The sequence below is a fragment of the Rhinopithecus roxellana genome, chromosome 13 (assembly GCF_007565055.1).
Source record: "Rhinopithecus roxellana isolate Shanxi Qingling chromosome 13, ASM756505v1, whole genome shotgun sequence".
Classification (NCBI taxonomy): Eukaryota; Metazoa; Chordata; class Mammalia; order Primates; family Cercopithecidae; genus Rhinopithecus; species Rhinopithecus roxellana.
Window position 1 is genome coordinate 57734797 of NC_044561.1, and position 19369 is coordinate 57754165.

The following is a 19369-nucleotide window of genomic DNA, read 5'->3' on the forward strand; positions in this document are numbered from 1 at the left end:
ATTGTTCTATGTTAAAACTCAAGTCAACTCTCCCCACTAAAAGGGCACCTGTGCTGGCTTTAACATAGTCTAAAAACAGCAGCACTTGGCACCTCTCCAAATCTCCAGTCCATCCTAGACATTTACAAAGCACATTCACATTATCTCACTTGAATTTAATGCAGTCTTACAAAATAGGCATTATGATCCCCATTTTCCAGATTAGGGAATCAAGGCTTAGGGAGACTAGCTGACCTGCGCAAAGTCATAATGCTAGAAAGAGACAAAAATAGGACTCAAAGCCCAGCACTCTTTCTAGCACAGCAAAAACCTATGTGACTTGGCAAAGAGTCTCCTGCCTGCCCCTGGATACACACAGCTGTGAGCTATTATGCTTCAGCTAAGAGCCACAACTGATGCCCTGCAAGGGCTCTGAACAGGTTTGCTGATGGCCATAGAATAAATTGTATTTGCTCAGGCTGTTGGGCTATCACTTATGCAGCATCAACATCACTCTATAAAACAGAAAACAAAATTTCCAATTGTCTAATAAAAGTACTAGCAAAAAGCTCTTCAATGCCCAAGTATTATATGCTAATCAAAAACTCACAAAGACCAGCTCCCATTTTATAGGGAGGCACCTCAGGCTTGCCACATTAGGTGATTTGCCTCAGGTTGCCCAGCTGGTCTGCAGCAGAACCCAAGCTTTAAGCTGGGTTTTCAATGTGTCTCCTGGGCACAGACACATACTGAACTGAGGCATACTCGTGGGTATACAGTTTTACTGTCTACACAACATTTAATCAAGAAGAACCTAAAAAATTATTCTCATATAGACTTATCATATACATTAAGCCCATGAGACCAGCACCCCTTCTGCCCACTGCCTTCTATTTCCACTCCATTATTACCACTCTTCCTCAGCTCCCCCAAAATTTCCAGTAGCAAAATTAAGAAGAAGCCAGAATAATGGACACACTGGGAAGACTGTAGGGGCTTTGAACATGTACTGTATAATACCCTTTACTAGCAACAACCATCTTTTTTTTTTAGAGACAGGGACTCAGTCTGTTGCCCAGGCTGGAGTGCAGTAGCACAATCTCACCTCAGCTCACTGCAGCCTCAACCTCCTGGGCTCAGGCAATCTTCCCATCTCAGCTTCCTCAGTAGTTGGGACTGCAAGCGCATGGCACCATGCCTGGCTAAGTTTTTAACTGTTTTTTCGTAGAGGTGGGGGGTCTCGCTATGTTGTCCAGGTTGGTCTTGAACCCCTGGGCTCAAGCGCCTCGGAATGAAGCCTCAGCTTGAGGCTCACTGCAACCTCCAGCTCCCGGGTTCAAGTGATTCTCATGTCTCAGTCTACCGAGTAACTGGCATTATAGGCATGCTCCACCATGTTTGGCTAATTTTTGTATTTTTATTAGAGACAGGGTTTCACCATGTTAGCCAGGCTGGTTTCAAACTCCTGGCCTCAAGCGATCCACCTGCCTCAGCCTCCCAGACTGCTGTTATAGGTATGAGTCACCGTACCTGGCCTTGAGTTTTTAAATATCGAGCACATGCAAGAATTTTTTCCTAAGATACACAAATAAAACATATTTTTAAAACTAAAAATCTTACACTGATTTGACACAGCAAGAGATGGTTCTTTCGAAATGTCCCCTCTACACGCCCTCATCTCTTCGGTGGGATTACCCTGCCTCTGGGTCTGTCCCTCTTAATAGCCTTGTAAACTTCTCAAAGGCAGCAGTCCTGTCCTATTTATCTTTCTACCACCATACCTGGTACCAAATCCCATGAAGGAAGAGACAACTGAATACATGAGTGGTTTCTAGATAGCTCACCTGTTATTCAGTCATACCCTCCACACAGGGAGAAGTACCACCAGTCAAGCAGAAAACAAAGTGCTTCCTGTGCAGAACAAATATGCATCCTCATTTCAGAGATAAGGAAGCTGAGCCCTGTAACCATATTCCTAAGGATGGAATAGTCACTAGAACTGCACCTCTCCATAACAAAGACAGAACAAGGGCTGGAAGAAAACGACTGGAGGACAGGACACATTTAACTTTTCAGTCAAGTCTTTCTCCACGACCACCATCCATCATTCACAGGATGACGCTCGAAGGACAGGCCAAGCTTCAGAAGTACCTGAATGCAGAGGCAGCCTGCAGAGACACAGCTCACTGATCGCTCTGTTAACACCAAGGACTGCAGCGCTCCCACGCAAGGAGGAGCATTCCCATCTCGGCTCAAATTGGACTTTATCAGTCCCCGTTCTTTTGGCACACTTCATTTTTCTGTGCTTCGCTTTATTGAGCTTCACAGGTACTGTGTTTTTGATGAAAGTCTGCGGCAACCCTTTGTCGAGAAAGTTGGTAAGTGTCATTTTTCCAAGAGCATGCGCTTACTTTGTGTTTCTGTGTTAGCATTTTTTAGTAATAAAGTATTTCTTATGGTTTGTACTTTTTTTTTAGCTATAATGCTGCTGCACACTTAATAGACTATAGTACAGTATAAATATTAACTTTTATATGCACTGGGAAACCAAAAAATGTGTGTGACTTGCTTTATTGTGATACTCACTTTATTGCAGTGGTCTGGAATAGAATATCAACCCACAATATCCCTGAAGCATGACTGTAATGAATAAAAAAAAAAAAACTGCCAGTAGACCCAAAATGGAAGAAACCTTCTCAATCTGTATCTCAGTCAATAAGGTGCTGCTATAACAGAATACCTGAGACTGGGTAATTTATAAAAAACAGTAATGTACTGGCTCACAGTCCTAGAAACTGGACAGTCAAAGAGCATGGTGCCAGTGCCAGTACCTGGCAAAGGCCTTCTTACTGCATCACTGCATGGTGGAAGGCAGAAGGGTGAGAGAACATGACAAAGCAAAGGGGGATGAACTCACTTCTGTAACAAACCCATCCTTGCAATAATGAATCTGTTCCCAGAATAACAACATTAATCTACCTATAAAGGCAGAGCCCTCATGACCTAATCAACCCAACCCTTAAAGGTTCCACTTGTCAACACTGTTGCATTAGGGATTACATTTCCAACATATAAACTGTGGGGGATACATTCAAACCACAACAATCTGATAAAAGGTTGTTTTTTTTGTTGTTGTTGTTCAGACGGAGTCTCGCTCTGTCGCCCAGGCTGGAGTGCAGTGGCCCGATCTCAGCTCACTGCAAGCTCCGCCTCCCGGGTTCACGCCATTCTCCTGCCTCAGCCTCCGAAGTAGCTGGGACTACAGGCGCCTGCCACCTCGCCCGGCTAGTTTTTTGCTTTTTTTTTTTTTGAGACGGAGTCTCGCTCTGTCGCCCAGGCTGGAGTGCAGTGGCCGGATCTCAGCTCACTGCAAGCTCCGCCTCCCGGGTTTACGCCATTCTCCTGCCTCAGCCTCCGAGTAGCTGGGACTACAGGCGCCCGCCACCTCGCCCGGCTAGTTTTTTGTATTTTTTAGTAGAGACGGGGTTTCACCGTATTAGCCAGGATGGTCTCGATCTCCTGACCTTGTGATCCGCCCGTCTCGGCCTCCCAAAGTGCTGGGATTACAGGCTTGAGCCACCGCGCCCGGCCGATAAAAGGTATTTACAAAAAGCCTACAGCTAGCATCATACTTAATTTCCCTCCAAGATCAAGAAACAAGGCAAGGATATCCACTGTCTCTGTCCTATTCCACAAAATACTGGAAGCCCTAGCTACTACATTAAGGCAAGAAAAAGAAGTAAGTGGAAAGACATTACAAAGAAAAAAATAAAACTGTCCCTTTTCACAGATGGCATGATTGCCTTTCACAGAAAATCTCAAGGAATCTAGAAAATAAAGCCTTAGAACTTCTAAGTGTGTTTAGCAAAGTCATAGGGTACAGGTCAACACATAAAAAGTAACTGTATTTCTGCATACTAGCAATAAACACCAGAAATCAAAATTGAAAAAAGAATATCATTTACAATAGCTCCAAAAAATTACATATAAATATAACAAAATATGTAAAAGTCTATATCCTGAAACCAAGAAAACAGTGATGAAATAACTCAAAGTACACCTAAACAAATGGAAAGACATACCATGTTCATGAACTGGAAGATTCAACATAGTAAAGACGTCAGTTTTCCCCAGACAGACCTATAGATTTAGTGCAATCCCAATAAAAATCACAGTAGTGTCTGTCTGTAATTATAGATAAGCTGACAGAAAGATTTAATGGAAGGCCAGAGAGATACTAGAATGACCCAGGTTTAAAAAGAATAGTAATATTGGAGGAATCACACTACACAATTTTAAAACTTACAATAAAAGCTGTAATAATCAAGGCAGTGTAGTGTTAGTGAAGGAACAGACACATAAATCAATGAAACAAAATACAGAGTCCGTAAGAACCCAAATGAACATGGCCAATTTATTACTGACTACGGTGCAAAAGCAATTCAATGGAGAAAGAATCTTCTTTGCAACAAATGGTTCTGGAACAACCGAACATCCATATGCAAAAAGGAAAAAGAAAAAGAACCTTGACCAAAAATTCACATCTAATACAATAACAACTCAAAATGGCTAACCATAAAATACAAAACAAAGAAAACACAGCAGAAAATCCTTGAAACCTAGGGTTAGACAAGCCTTCAGACAACACAAAAAAACACAATCCATAAGCAAAAAACTTAGTAAACTGAACTTCCAAATTTAAAAATTTTTGCTTTACAAAAGACCCTGCTACAAGAATGAAAAGGTCAATCCTCCCACCAAAACAACCAGTAAACTAGGAAAATAATTATCAAAATACTGTTTCAAACTCTGGAACCTGACCAGGCATGGTGGTTCACACCTATAATCCCAGTACTTTGGGAGGCCAACGCAGGTTGATTGCTTGAGCACAGGAGTTTGAGGCCAGCCTGGGCAACATAGTGAGACCTCATCTCTACAAAACACAAAAAAAGTTAGGCGAGGCGCGGTGGATCAAGTCTATAATCCTAGCACTTTGGGAGATGGAGGCGGGTGGATCACTTGAGCTCAGGAGTTCGAGACCAGCCTGGGTAACACAGTGAAAACCTGTCTCTACAAAAAAAAATACAAAAAAATTAGCTGGGCGTGAAGGCACGTGCCTGTTGTCCCAGCTACTTGGGAGCTGAGGATGGGAGGCTCACTTGAGTCCAGAAGGTTGAGGCTGCAGTAAGCCGAGATTGTGCCACCGCACTCCAGCATGGGCAACAGAGTGAGACCCTGTTTCAAAAAAATAAATTAGCTGGGCGTGGTGGCACATACTTGTAGTCCTAGCTACTTGGGAGGCTGAATGGGAGGATAACTTGAGCCAGGGCAACATAGCAAGACCTCATCTCTTAAAAAATAAATAAATAGGCCGGGCGGTATGGCTCACACCTGTAATCCCACCCAGCACTTTGGGAGGCCGAGGTGAGTGGATCACGAGGTCAGGAGATCAAGACCATCCTGGCTAATATGGTGAAACCCTGTCTCTACTAAAAATACAAAAAATTAGCCAGGCATGATGGTGGGTGCCTGTAGTCCCAGCTACTTGGGAGGCTGAGGTAGGAGAATGGCATGAACCCGGGAGGCGGAGCTTGCAGTGAGCCGAGATCGAGTCACTACATTCTAGCCTGGGTGACAGAGTGAGATTCCGTCTCAAAAAATAAATAAATAATAAATAAATAAACAAATAAATAAATTTTTAAAAAACTGATCAGGCACTGTGGCTCACGCCTGTAATCCCAACACTTTGGCAGGCCAAGGCAGGAAGGCGGCTTGAGCCCAAGAGTTCAAGACTAGCCTGGGCAACATAGCGAGACCCTGTTTCTACAAAAATATTTTTAAATGATGTGGTGGCTCATGCCTGTAATCCCAGCACTTTGGGAGGCTGGGGTGGGAGGATCCTTTGATTCTAGGAGTCTGAGACCACCCTGGGCAAGATAGTGAGACCCCCATCTCTAAAATAAATAAAATAAAATAAAATAAAATAAAAATTAGCCAGGCATGGTGGCATGCACCTGTAGTCCCAGCTACTGAGGAGACTGAAGTGGGAAGATCACTTGAACCCAGGAGTTTAAGGCTGCAGTAAGCCATGATCACACCACTGCACTCCAGTCTGGGATACAGAGTAAGACCTTGTCTCAAAATAAAAAACAAATTTTTTTAAAAAGACAAATCAAGTGGAGAAAAAATAAGGAGATAGATGATTGATCTAAACAACAGAATAGAGGAGATGATAAAGATGTATATCAAACTCCACACCTTAATAACAGAAATGATATATTCTTCTCCAGTGCTCACAGCACATTCACACACACACAAAAAAAACTGCTCAAGTCACAAAGAAAACACCTTTCATCAAGTAAAGATACTAAAAACAGGGCGCAGTGGCTCACGCCTGTAATCCCAGCACTTTGGGAGGCCGAGGTGGGCGGATCACGAAGTCAGGAGATGGAGACCATCCTGGCTAATACGGTGAAACCTCGTCTCTACTAAAAATACAAAACATTAGCCGGGTGTGGTGGCAGGCACCTGCAGTCCCAGCTACTCGGGAGGCTGAGGCAGGAGAATGGCGTGAACCCAGGAGGCAGAGCTTGCAGTGAGCCGAGATCGCGCCACTGCACTCCAGCCTGGGCACCTGGGCGACAGAGCAAGACTCCGTCTCAAAAAAAAAAAAAAAAAAAAAGATACTAAAAACAACACTTGCCAATCATAATGCTTAAAACTAGAATTTACTAACACGACCATCACCACCAACAGAAGAAGAAAAGTGTGTCTATCTAAAAATTTAAGAATCTCCTGATAAACAACTTCCAGATAAAAGGAAATGAATGAAAATGTTGGAGAAATTTAAAGAAATACTAACAGCCAGACATGGTGGCTCACGACTGTAATCTGCTTATGATCCCAGCAATTTGGGAGGCTGAGGCAGGAGGATCACTTGAGTCCAGGTGTTCGAGACCAGTCTGGGCAACATAAGGAGACCTCATCTCTACAAAAAAATTTAAAAATTAGCTGGGTATAGTGGCACATGCCTGTAATCCCAGCTACTTGGGAGGCTGACGCAGGAGGATCGTTTGAGCCTGAGAGGTTGAGGCAGCAGTGAGCAGTAATTGCACCACTGTATGCCGGCCTGGGTGACAAAGTAAGATCCTGTTTCAAAAATAAAAAAATAAAAAATAGATACTAACAAAAAAACACACATCACATGTGAAAACACAATGTAATCATCTAAGGGAAAAATAATTATATGATTATCTCCATAGAAGAGAAAGTCTGACAAAATTCAATATCCATTCATAATAAAAAAAGCTCAAGAAAATATAGAAATTTAGAGGTACTTTCTTAATATAATATAAATATACCTTAGTCCTAAAGCCAAAATCTTATTTCGTGGGCAAACACTAGAGGCATGTCCATTAATATCAAGAACAAAGCAAAGATGTCCACTATCTCTGCTACTATCCACTGGTGCAATATTAGCCAATGAAATTAGAAGAGAGAAATCAATTAGAGGTATAAAAATGGGTAAAGGTCAAGCATAGTGGCTCACGCCTGTAATCCCAGCACTTTGGGGGGCCAAGGCGGGTAGATCACCTGAGGTCGGGAGTTCGAGACCAACCTGACCAACATGGAGAAACCCCGTCTCTACTAAAAATACAAAATTAGCCGGGCATGGTGGTGCATGCCTGTGATCCCAGCTACTCAGAAGGCTGAGGCAGGAGAATCACTTGAACCCAAGAGGCGGAGGTTGCGGTGAGCCGAGATTGCGGCACTGCACTCCAGCCTGCGCAACAAGAGCGAAACTCCGTCTCAAAAAAATAAAAATAAAAATAAAAATATGGGTAAAGAAAAACTACTAAATGTAGATAATATGATATACTACCTGGAAACCCCAAAACCGATGATAAAATTTATTCAATAATAACTCAGTGGGCTGGGCATGGTGGCTTATGCCTGTAATCCCAGTACTCTGCAAGGCTGAGGTGGGTGGATTGCTTGAGGTCAGCAGTTCGAGACCACCCTGGCCAGCATGGTGAATCCCTGTCTCTACCAAAAATACAAAAATTAGCCAGGCGTGGTGGCAGGCAGTGCAATCCCAGTTACTCAGGAGGCTGAGGCAGGACAATCACTTGAACACAGGAGGCGGAGGTTGCATGCAGTGAGCCGAGACTGTGCCACTGCACTCCAGCCTGGGCAACAGAGTGAGACTCCTTCTCAGGAAAAAAAAAAAAAAACACTCAGTGAAGTTGCACAATATAAGATTAATACATAAAAATCAATAGCCTTCATATATACAAACTATAAAAGAAGACATTATGGTAGAGAAAAATCCCATTTACAATAGCAACAAGATCATTAAATACTTAGGAATAAAGTTAATTAAAACTGTGCAAGAAAAAGTTTAAATCACTATTAAAAGACACTAAAGTTAACAGTTAACTTGAACAAATGAAATGACATCCCCTGTTCTTGGACAGGATTCAAAAATATAAAGATATCAGTTCTTCCCAAGTTAATTTATACATTCAGTGCAATCCCAATACAAATACTGACAAGATAGTAGACAAGTTGATACTAAAATTCATATGGAAAAACAAAAATTTAAGACTAGGAAAACAAAGCAAAAAATTCTAAGGGGGGATAGGCATAACAGACATTAAAACATACTATACAAAGCCTTCATAATGCAATCAGTGCAGTACTGCTGCATACATAGACAAAAAGATGAGGTGCAGAATTAGACTCAAGTACATATGGAAACAAAAAATACGGAAAAGATGACTCAAATCACTAGAGTCAAGATGAACTTTGTATTAAATACTGCTAGAACAGTATTCACTGTTGGAAATAGATAACTCACAATAAACTTGCAAATGAATTAGAAATCTAAATGATAAAAAATGAAACCATACAACTACTAAAGGAGATACTGGTGAATTCCTCTTTAATCTTTGTATCAACACTTAGTATTAAGTAGTAGAGAAGGGTCAAATATGATTTAAAATTCAGAAAAAGTAAGAGAAAAGAGTGATACACTTAACTACATAAAAATTTAAAAAATTTTGCATGACCAAAAAAAATATCTAAAAAGTCAGAAAAAAATTAAAAGCTAACAAATTGGGAGAAAATATTTGCAACATATACCACTTATGAGGGACTAATATCCCTAATATACAAAGTGCTCTTAAAAACTGAGAAACAGGATGGGCATGGTGGCTCACGCCTTTAGTCCCAACACTTTGGGAAGCTGAGGTGAAAGGATTGCTTGAGGCCAGGAGTTCAAGACCAGCCTGTGCAATACAGACAGACTCCATCTCTACAAAAATAGCCAGGGCTTGGTGGCACACATCTGTAGTCCCAGCTACTCAGAGCGGTTGAGGGAGAAAAGTTGAGGCTGCAGTGAGCTGTCATTGCGCCACTGCATTCCAGCCTGGCTGACAAGAGCACCATACTATTTAAAATAATTAAATAATGTTTTAAAACTGAGGAACACAGCATTATTTACAATAGTCAAAAGGTGGCCTCCTTTAAGCTGGAGCTATAAAGAAGAAAAAAAAAAGAATAGTGGCCGGCACTGTGGCTCAGCCTGTAATCCCAGCACTCTGGGAGGCCGAGGCAGGCAGATCACGAGGTCAGGAGATCAAGACCATCCTGGCTAACACAGTGAAACCCCGTCTCTACTAAAAATACAAAAAAATTAGCTGGGCGTGGTGGCGGGCGCCTGTAGTCCCAACTACTCGGGAGGCTGAGACAGGAGAATGGCATGAAACTGGGAGGTGGAGCTTGCAGTGAGCTGAGATCACATCACTGCACTCCAGCCTGGGCAACAGAGCGAGACTCCGTTTCAAAAAAAAAAAAAAAAGAATGGTGAAAGCAACCCAACTGCCCATGGACAGATGAACGGCTAAACAAAACGTAGTATATACATACAATGAAACATTTATTATTCAGCCTTAAAAAGGAGGTAATCCTGACACGTTACAAAAAAGAAGGTAATTCCAACATATGCTACAACATGGATGAACCTTGAAGACATTATAGTAAGTGGAATAAGCCAGTCATAAAAAAACAAATATTGTATGATTTCATGGATATAAGGTACCCACAGTAGTCAAAGTCATAGAAACAGAAAGTAGAATAGTGGCCACAGGACTGGAGGAGTGAAGAATGGGAATTCCTGTTTAATGGATACAGAGTTTCAGTTTGAAAAGATTAAAAAAGTTCAGAGATGGACGGTGGTGATGATTGCATAACAATGTGGATGTATTTAATGGCACAAAATGGCACACTTAAAAAATGGTTAAAATGATAAATTGGGTCAGGCGCAGTGGCTCACGCCTGTAATCCCAGCCCTTTGGGAGGCCGAGGCAGGCGGATTAGGAGGTCAGAAGATTGACACCATCCTGGCTAACATGGTGAAACTCTGTCTCTACTAAAAATACAAAAAATTAGCCGGGCATGGTGGCACGCGCCTGTAGTCCCAGCTACTTGGGAGGCTGAGGCAGGAGAATGGCTTGAACCAGGGAGGTGGAGGTTGCAGTGAGTTGAGATGGCACCATTGCACTCCAGCCTGGCAACAGAGACTCCATCTCAAAAAAAAAAAAAAAAAAAAGATAAATTGTATGTTGCTTATATTTTATCACAATTTTTTTAAAAAGCTAAAGAACAGAAAAACGAAAACCTGGTAGACAAATGGAGGAAAAATATGAACAGATAAATCGCAAAAGAAGACGCAACTAGCTCGAAAACATATGAAAAAATGTTTGAATCAAAGAGAGATGTATATTAAAACAAAACAACACTGCACACTATTTCTCACTGATCACACTAGCAAAAATTAAAACATGACAGCAGACACTGTTGGGGAGGTTGTGGAGAAACAGGCGCTATTCTCATACATTGCTGGACATTGGTACAACCCTTCGGGAGGGAAATTTGACAATATCTGAGAAAATTACATATGCATTTACTTTTCAACCCAGAAATTCCACTTCTAGAAACTACCCTGAATATGTACCTCCAACAATACAAAAATACATAAGCACAGAATTATTCACTGTGTAGCACTGTAACTGCAAGATAATGGAAGCAGCTTAAATGGCCACAGATAGGAGGGCAGAAAAATAAACTATTATAATAGCTTCTTCATATAATATAAACTGTAATAGTTTATTCATCTACTCTGTGGTACATACTATGGTACATTCACACAATGTATGAATGTACAATGTATGAAATACAATGAATATGCAGCTGTAAAAATTAATGAGGCAATGCTCATAGCAACATAATTCAAAATAATGCATAAGTAGAAACCCAAGATCCATCAACTGATAAAAGGATAAACAAAAGGTGGTACATCCATAAAATGGAATATTATTCAGCCATAAAAATAACGAAACACTGACAACATGGATGAACCATGAAAACATTATACTAAGTGGAAGAAGCCAGTAACAAAATACCACGTACTGTATAATCCCATTTACATGCAATGTCCAAAACAGGCAAATTTATAAAGTCAGAAAGTGGATTCCTGGTTGCCTAGAGCTGGGGGAAGACAGGATGGGAAGTAATTGCTAATTGCTAACGGATCAGGGTTTCTTTTAGGGGTGTTAAAAATGTTCTAAAATGTGCTGCGATGATGCTTGCATAACTCTGTGCATATACTAAAAAACCACTAAACTGTATACTTAAATGGGTGAATTGTAAGGTATGTAAATTATATCTCAATAAAGATGTTTTTGTTTATTTGTTTTTTTCTTGAGACAGAGTCTCGCTCTGTCGCCTAGGCTGCAGGGCAGTTCTCGCTCTGTCACCCCGGCTGGAGTGCAGTGGTGCAATCTCGGCTCACTGCAACCTCCACCTCCCGGGTTCAAGTGATACTCCTGCCTCAGCTTCCCGAGTAGTTGGGACTACAGGCATGCACCACCATGCCCAGCTAATATTTAAAATATTTTTAGTAGAAATGGGGTTTCACCATGTTGGTCAGGCTGACCTCAAACTCCAGACCTCAAATGATCTGCCCACCTCAGCCTCCCAAAGTGCTGGGATTACAGGCGTGAGCCACCGTGCCTGGCCTCAATCAAGATGTTTTTAAAAATGAATGAGGAAGATCTCTATGAATATGGGGTGATTTTCAAGACACACAATTTCTTTTTTTTTTTTTTGTAGATGGAATCTCACTCAGTTGGTCACCCAGGCTGGAGTGCAGAGGTGCAGTCTCGGCTCACTACAACCTCTGCCTCCCAGTTTCAAGTGATTCACCAGTCTCAGCCTTCCAAGTAGCTGGGATTACAGGTGCCCGCCACCACACCCAGCTAATTTTTTTGTATTTTTAGTAGAGACGGGGTTTCACCATGTTGGCCAGGTTGGTCTCGATATTCTGACCTCAGGCAATCCACCCACCTCAGTCTCTTAAAGTGCTGGGGTTACAGGCGTGAGCCACCATGCCCAGCCTAAAACATACTATTAAGTGAAAAAAGCAAACACAATTATCTATAGCATGTCACCTTTGTGTAAGAAAGAAGAGATATGAGAAAATACACAACTATCTGTTCACTTGTGCAAAAGAAACACGAGATAATCCAGATACCAAAGTTAGCTATACAGGGTAGGTGGGAAAGGGGTGAAAAGAAGGGGTGAATGGGAACAGGGTGGCAGGCATGAGGAGGGAAAGACACTTCTCTGAGTATACCTTTGTGTGTAGCTCTGACTCTCAGAAATCAGTCATAATTCATAACCCAAGAACAAACTAAAATCAGCTAGGACATAAGGGGAACTCGAAAACAAATATAAACCCTAACAATGAACCTATTACAACTAACATAACCACTCTGAAGGGCATGAGAAAGAAAAGAACTAACCTAAGTAGCTGTGGAAAACTGTATCTTGACTGGATAGGCTAAAGACAAAAAGAACTGATTCCAGAGTTGGGGCAGAGTAAACACAAGATGAACGTGGAACACCTTGTGGTGCCATAAAGTAAGTGCTCAAAGAAAAAAAACAAGAAAAAAAATGAGGGCCAGCTGATAGGCCACAGAAGCTACCCTGAAGGAGATCCTAACTAAATAGCCAATGCTGTAACAGTAAGCAACAAAATAATGATGATAATGAATTTTGACTCATAGAATATAATGCATATCCATGGCCCATACTGACACATAAATAATCAAATAAATAGGCCAGGCGCGGGGGCTCACGCCTGTAATCCCAGCACTTTGGGAGGCCAAGACGGGCGGATCACGAGGTCAGGAGATCGAGACCATCCCGGCAAACACGGTGAAACCCCGTCTCTACTAAAAATACAAAAACTAGCTGGGTGCGGTGGCAGGCGCCTGTAGTCCCAGCTACTCAGGAGGCTGAGGCAGGAGAATGGCATGACCCCGGGAGGTGGAGCTTGCAGTGAGTGGAGATGGCGCCACTGCACTCCAGCCTGGGTGACAGAGCGAGATTCCGTCTCAAAAAAAAAAAATAAAATAAAATAAATAAATAAAAGAGAGAGAGGGTAGATCTCCCTTCAGTAGAACTTGACTTAATATATGCAGAAGGAAAGAGAGAAATAATTACCTTTAGGCAAACACCACAAAGATCTGCAAATGGATAATAAAGTCAGTGGACACAAATTCATGGAGAACCAGAATTTGTGTCCTCTCAATCTATCTCTCTCAAGAGACTCATTAATTAGAAATGGATAGTAACTTTATGGTGTAGAAACCTGGCAGACACCAAGTAAACCAATAGATCAAGGTAAATATCACCAGTAATAAGACATACCAGTATCTTGGACTCCATCTGATGCACTGAGAAAGACACAAAGATAATGTGTCTTTGTGTTATTCTGGCCAACAATGCATAATCTCACCCCAATCATTAGAAAACACTGGACAAACCTTTAAATTGAGAGACATTAGACAAAATAACTGATGAGTACTCTTTAAAAGCATCAAAGCCAAGGAAAACAAGAAAAGACTAAGGAAGTGTTATGGACCAAGGAGAAATAAGTAAATGCAACATGGGATCTTGGATAGGATCCTGGAATGAAAACACAACCTTAATTTAAAAAATGGTAACATCCATATCACGTCTGTAATGTAGTTAATAATACTGTACAAACACTAGCTTTCTGTTCTTGATAACTGTATCATTATGTAAGATGTTAACATTAGGGAAAGCAGGGTGAGGGACATAAGAGAACGTTTTTGTATTGTTGCAACTTTTCTCTAAATCTAAAATTAGTTTAAAAAGCTTAAAAAGAACCATTTTGATTATATATTTATCATCTGTGAGCAATGTGAGGATGGTGACTATGTATTGTTCACCACAAATCCAAGAAATTCACTAAAAAGAGCTTTAAAAAAAATAGCTATTGAGGCCGGGCGCAGTGGCTCACTCCTGTAATCCCAACACTTTCGGAGGCTGAGACGGATCACCTGAGGTCAGGAGCTCAAGAGCAGCCTGACCAATATGGTGAAACCCCGTCTCTACTAAAAATACAAAAATTAGCCAAGCATGGTGGCAGGCACCTGTAGTCCCAGCTACTTGGGAGGCCGAGACAGAAGAATTGCTTGAACCCAGGAGGCAGAGATTGCAGTGAGCCCAGATCATACCACTGCACTCCAGCCTGGGCAACAGAGCAAGACTCCATCTCAGAAAAAAAAAAAAAAAAAAAAAGCTATTGAATAATCATGAAAAAGAAAAATATCTATTGATTTCTGACTCCCAGCCCAGCAGCTGCATTTCTTCAGATAGCAGCACATTCACCAGGCTTATTAGTCTAAGCTAGTAAGTTTCCAAACCCCTTACAGTTTCCATGGCCTCAGAACACATGATAAAGAATAACACACTTTGAGACATCAGCACCCTGATACAGAGTGATAACTAGCGGTGTCTCCCGGCCTGGAAGGTGGGAAGCCTACGTCTTAAGCTCAGTGGTGGCAGTGCCTTGGCTGTGTGACTGACTTGACATAGATGCCAGTCTCTGGGTCTGTCTCCCCTCATGCATGAGGCTCTGTACTAGATGAGGGTTCTGCAAGCTAACCGGCCCACCCTTTATGTACAGCCCAGGAGCAAAGAATGGTTTTTACATTTTTTAATATTTGGGGAAAAAATCATGACACATGAAAATGATACAAACAATATATAAAATTAAAATTTTGGTCCCCATAATTACAATTTTATTGCAACACAGCTACTCTCTTATGTATTGTCTTTGGCTGTATCCACGCCACATTGCCACACTTGAGTAGACACAGTATGGCCCCCCCAAGCCTAAACTACTATTATGAATACTATTATACTCATTATATTTACAATATAACAATGTAAACATTAATATATTCACAACAAAAGTTTGCCGACCGCTGAACGAGACCGTTCTAAGCATATTCTATTTCTAACCATAATAATCACACAGAAGGAATCTTAGCCACATGGAATCCGACGGTCCCACACTTATAACCTGTAATAACTCAGGTCCTGAAGAGATAAGTGACTCCCAAAGCCACTTGTGCAGACAGACACCTTGGGAGTGTCAGGTGAGTTCCATCTGGCCAGGGCCCGCCTTCGGCGGGGAGTCAGTGAAGCAGAATGGTCACAATTTTCAGTCTGGAGTCGCGCTCACCCACTGGGTGACTTAGAGCAAGTCATTTCACCTTCCCTCGGCCTCAGTTTCCACCCCTGTAAATGGCACTAATAACAGCACTCACCTCGCAGGGCTGCTGTGAAGGTGAAGCGAAAGGTCGCGAGTAAAGGGTTAGCGCTGGGTTTTGCACCCAGCAGACGCCAAATCAATGGTGGCTCCTGCGGTTACTGGGAACCACCCCCGAGGCCGGAACCCATTCTAGGCACCTCAAGGCGGCGGCAAGAGCCGTGAAGAGGCCCGCGGGGCAGCCAGGAAGCCCGGCCTCGGTTTCCCCGACTGTGGCTCTAAAGCTGCCCGCGAAACCCCCAGCGTCTTCACATAACCCAGCCTCGCGCCTGCAGCCCCTCAGGCCTGTGCCCCCGGCTCTACCGAGCCTCACCCCCCACCCCGGCCGCCTTCAAACCGGCCTTCCAGGAACTCACCAGGCGTCTCCACAGCAACGGCCAGTCCTTCCCGACCACCGCGCATGCCGGCTGCGCGCCTGACAACAAGGCGTGCTCCCATTGGCTCCGATGCCGGCTGCGCTAGCCAATCAGCGGGGGCGCACTCGCCGCTTGCCCGCTCGCGGGGCTGGTTAGCTGGGACCCTGCAGACTGCTACCCTTGGGGCGGCGCGTGTGTGTGTGTGTCTGTGAAATGCGGGAGTGGAGCTTGTTGGTTCCGGATCCCCGCCGTGGGTCCTCGCGTGCTTGGCTCAGAGCACCAGCTCGTAGTCGGACTCCCTTCTCCACAGCTTGCGCCCTGAGCAGTCGCTAAATGATGGGCTGTGTGTTATTACCTGGGACATGTGCTCTCAAAACAATGGAAACTTGGGGAACACTTAGAGCGGAGTGTCCAATCTTTTGGCTTTCCTGGGCCACGTTGGAAGAATTGCTTTGGGCCACACATAAAATACATTAACACTAAGGATAGCTGATGAGCTAATAAATAAATAAATAATAAAAATAAAAATCAAAAAATCTCAAAATGTTTTAAGAAAGTTTACGAATTTGTGTTGAGCCGCATTGAAAGCCAAGCCGACCAGTGGGTTGGAGAAACCTGACTTAGAGGGAACCAGGGAGGAAGAGCATCCTCATTCATTATATTACCTGTGCCTCTCTTTCCAAAAAGGATGTGAAGCCCAAAAGGCACAGATACAATAGGATATTGAAACAAAAGGCAAAAAAGAACAAAACGTAGTAAATGAACAAGGAGAGAGGGGTGATGGGTGGTGTCAGCATTCCAGAGGTGAAAAAAGGCGACAGAATTGAAGGGCTTCTGTCAAGGCCTTGGGCTGAAAGATGGTACTCTCTTGGGAGCTATAATAATAATAATAAAGCATTGTAGGGAAGAACTTTACACTGTGGTTGAATTCATAGCTGCTTGAGTCTAGCAAGGATGATTTAAATAGGAGTGAATCTTGGGGGTTTTTTAACCTCGAAGACAGTAAAAGCATGGTGAAACACTCGGTACAATAAAGCTGTACTGATAAGCTAGAAGTTTTGAAAATTGTTGAGTCACCAACCTTGACTTTGAGTATTGGGGTAAACAGTATTGGGGAAGGGTAAACAGAAGCATAAACAGATAGTTTCAAAGCTGCATAGATAACTTTCTGCCTCAGATGCAGCTTCCACTTGAGCCTTATCATGAAAGATGCGCTGGAGAGAAACAGTTGAAAGTAGGTGGGAAGGGTGGTCAAGCAGCAAAAAGCTGTGTGGGGAGGGTCCAGAGGTGAGAAACATGCAGATCATGCAGGAGTGTCAGGATGCACAGTGTTACAATGAGGCAAAGCTCAGGGCCACAGTGGGGGGAGAGCACCCTGGAGAGTTGGGAAGATGCCAGTCCAAACAAGCAAGCAGAAGACATATTGTTGCAGTCTTGCTCGGGCACCACAATGTACCAGTCTCTCATTGTGGGGTATCACCCAGAATTCTTTGTCTCACGACCAAGAAAATTAAGGAGTGTGGACACAAAGGGTGAAGTTGAAGCAAAAGTTTAATAAGCAAATGAAGAAAGCTCATTGCAGCTGGTGGGAGGCCCAGGCAGGTTGCCCACTATGAGGCTGGGTCCAGGGTTTTTATGGACTGGGAAGGGAAGGAATGTGCTGACTGGTCTTGGAGAGAACACTGCTCAGCTTGGCCCCTGGACATATCCAGGGACCAATTAGGAGCTGAAATGATAGCCTGGCCCAGGACCAGTCGGGCTGAAGTGATGATTCACAGAGGCTCAGCTCACAGTCTAAAGCACGTCCAAGAAAGGAAAGTGCCCGCTGGTACCCACCGTAGCCCACCGTGTACATGTCCACAAAAGGAGAAGAGACTATTTCCTAGAAGCCCACTGGTTATACAAAGGACAAAGGCGTTTCTATGTTGGATCTTGTTCCCTTATCCGAGTAGGCCAGAGGTTTGTGCAAGTTTCCTTATCTGTGTATGAAGCCTGATTTTTCAGGTTGTTCCTCTGTTTAAAGGAGTTTTACTAAGAACCCACCCTAATTACTTAACTTTTCTCTCTCAATATCACTTTCACTACAGTGAAGATAGCAGATTTAACATGGGGAATCTAGATCGAAGGCTGTTGCCTTATGGTCTTGGTGAGAGCTGGGCCTGAATCCCATCCTTGGTGACTGCAACGATTCATTCATATTCAACTCAAACATTCCCTGAGGTGCTTGGGGAAGCAGGACACCATGAAACACACTGGCAGATGAATGAGTTCAAAATAGTTGGGCCAGGCGTCCAGGGGAAGGAACTCCAAGGTCTAGCTATTAATGAGAGTCCTTAGCAGTGGTTAGGTAAAAACACAGCAGGCACAGGCATATTCCATTAGAAACTGACTTTATTAACCATATAGACTGCACACACTGAGAATCAGAATTTGGTGTTTCACTGGTGCACTAAAGGTAAGGATCATCAAAGGTTTATGCAGGGAAACAGTGACCACCACAGTGTCCAAGGGTCATTAGAGGAAAACTCTGCATGGAACATCTGGAAGGCTACAGAAATGGAGACTCCCTATAGGCTCCCCCATACTGCCCCTACATACTTGGACATTCAACAGACTGATAGGGTATTTAGATAAGAGGGTGGGGGCCTCATTCATTCAGTTTCAATGCAGCTTCAGCGCCAACATTGCATTTCCAGGTTTGGCATTCTGGGACATGGGTTTTACGAGGTGCCTAGCTCCAGAAAATTATCAGCAAGAGTTAAAAGAGAAGATGAAGTTCTCTTCCCAGGAATATCTGGAGAAGGTCCCTGAAGCCCAGCCTGCCCTGTGCTCTGGCCCATTACAGCAGACTATGAACAGGAGACAGCTCAAAACTGTTGGAGAAGGGCTGAGCAACTCCTGGAGGTCCAGAATTCTGGGAGGGCAGGTAAGAGGAGCAGCAATGGGGCTCGAGCTCTTCCTGGACCTGACACACCATCCACTTTTGCAAGACAGAATGGCATCCCTTTTCCCTTTTCAGCTGCAGCTGGTAGGGTTGGCTTGGGGTGAGTCAAGTGGCTGGGCTGGACCCCATGGAGTGGGTGCCAAGGACGAGGCTCTGCACTGAGCCTTCTCTCCTTTCTGCCCACCAGGGGAGCACCTGAAGCCTGAGTTCCTGAAGGTGAACCCCTGGGGAAGGTGCCTGCCCTCAGAGATGGCGACTTCCTACTAGCAGAGAGGTAATGGTGACCTGGTGACCACCCGGGGTCAGAGCCAGGATCTGCCTGGGTTCAGGTGCTCCTTTCCCTGGGTTGGACATCTTTCCAAGTCACAGCATCCCCTTCCT

The 19369-nt window shown here is 43.4% G+C and overlaps 1 protein-coding gene across 14 annotated transcripts in view; it reads right to left on the reverse strand.

The window, feature by feature from the left end:
* The window catches only part of CABIN1 (calcineurin binding protein 1), a 169395-nt gene extending 153287 nt beyond the window's left edge, over positions 1-16108 (reverse strand). For 11 of the 14 annotated variants that reach the window (XM_030914774.1, XM_030914770.1, XM_030914764.1 and 8 more), the window contains exon 1: positions 15687-16042. The gene's annotated coding sequence lies outside the window, so the exon portion shown is untranslated. The other 3 variants (XM_030914771.1, XM_030914765.1, XM_030914762.1) reach the window with 2 other exon arrangements.
* Positions 16109-19369: the final 3261 nt, after the last annotated feature.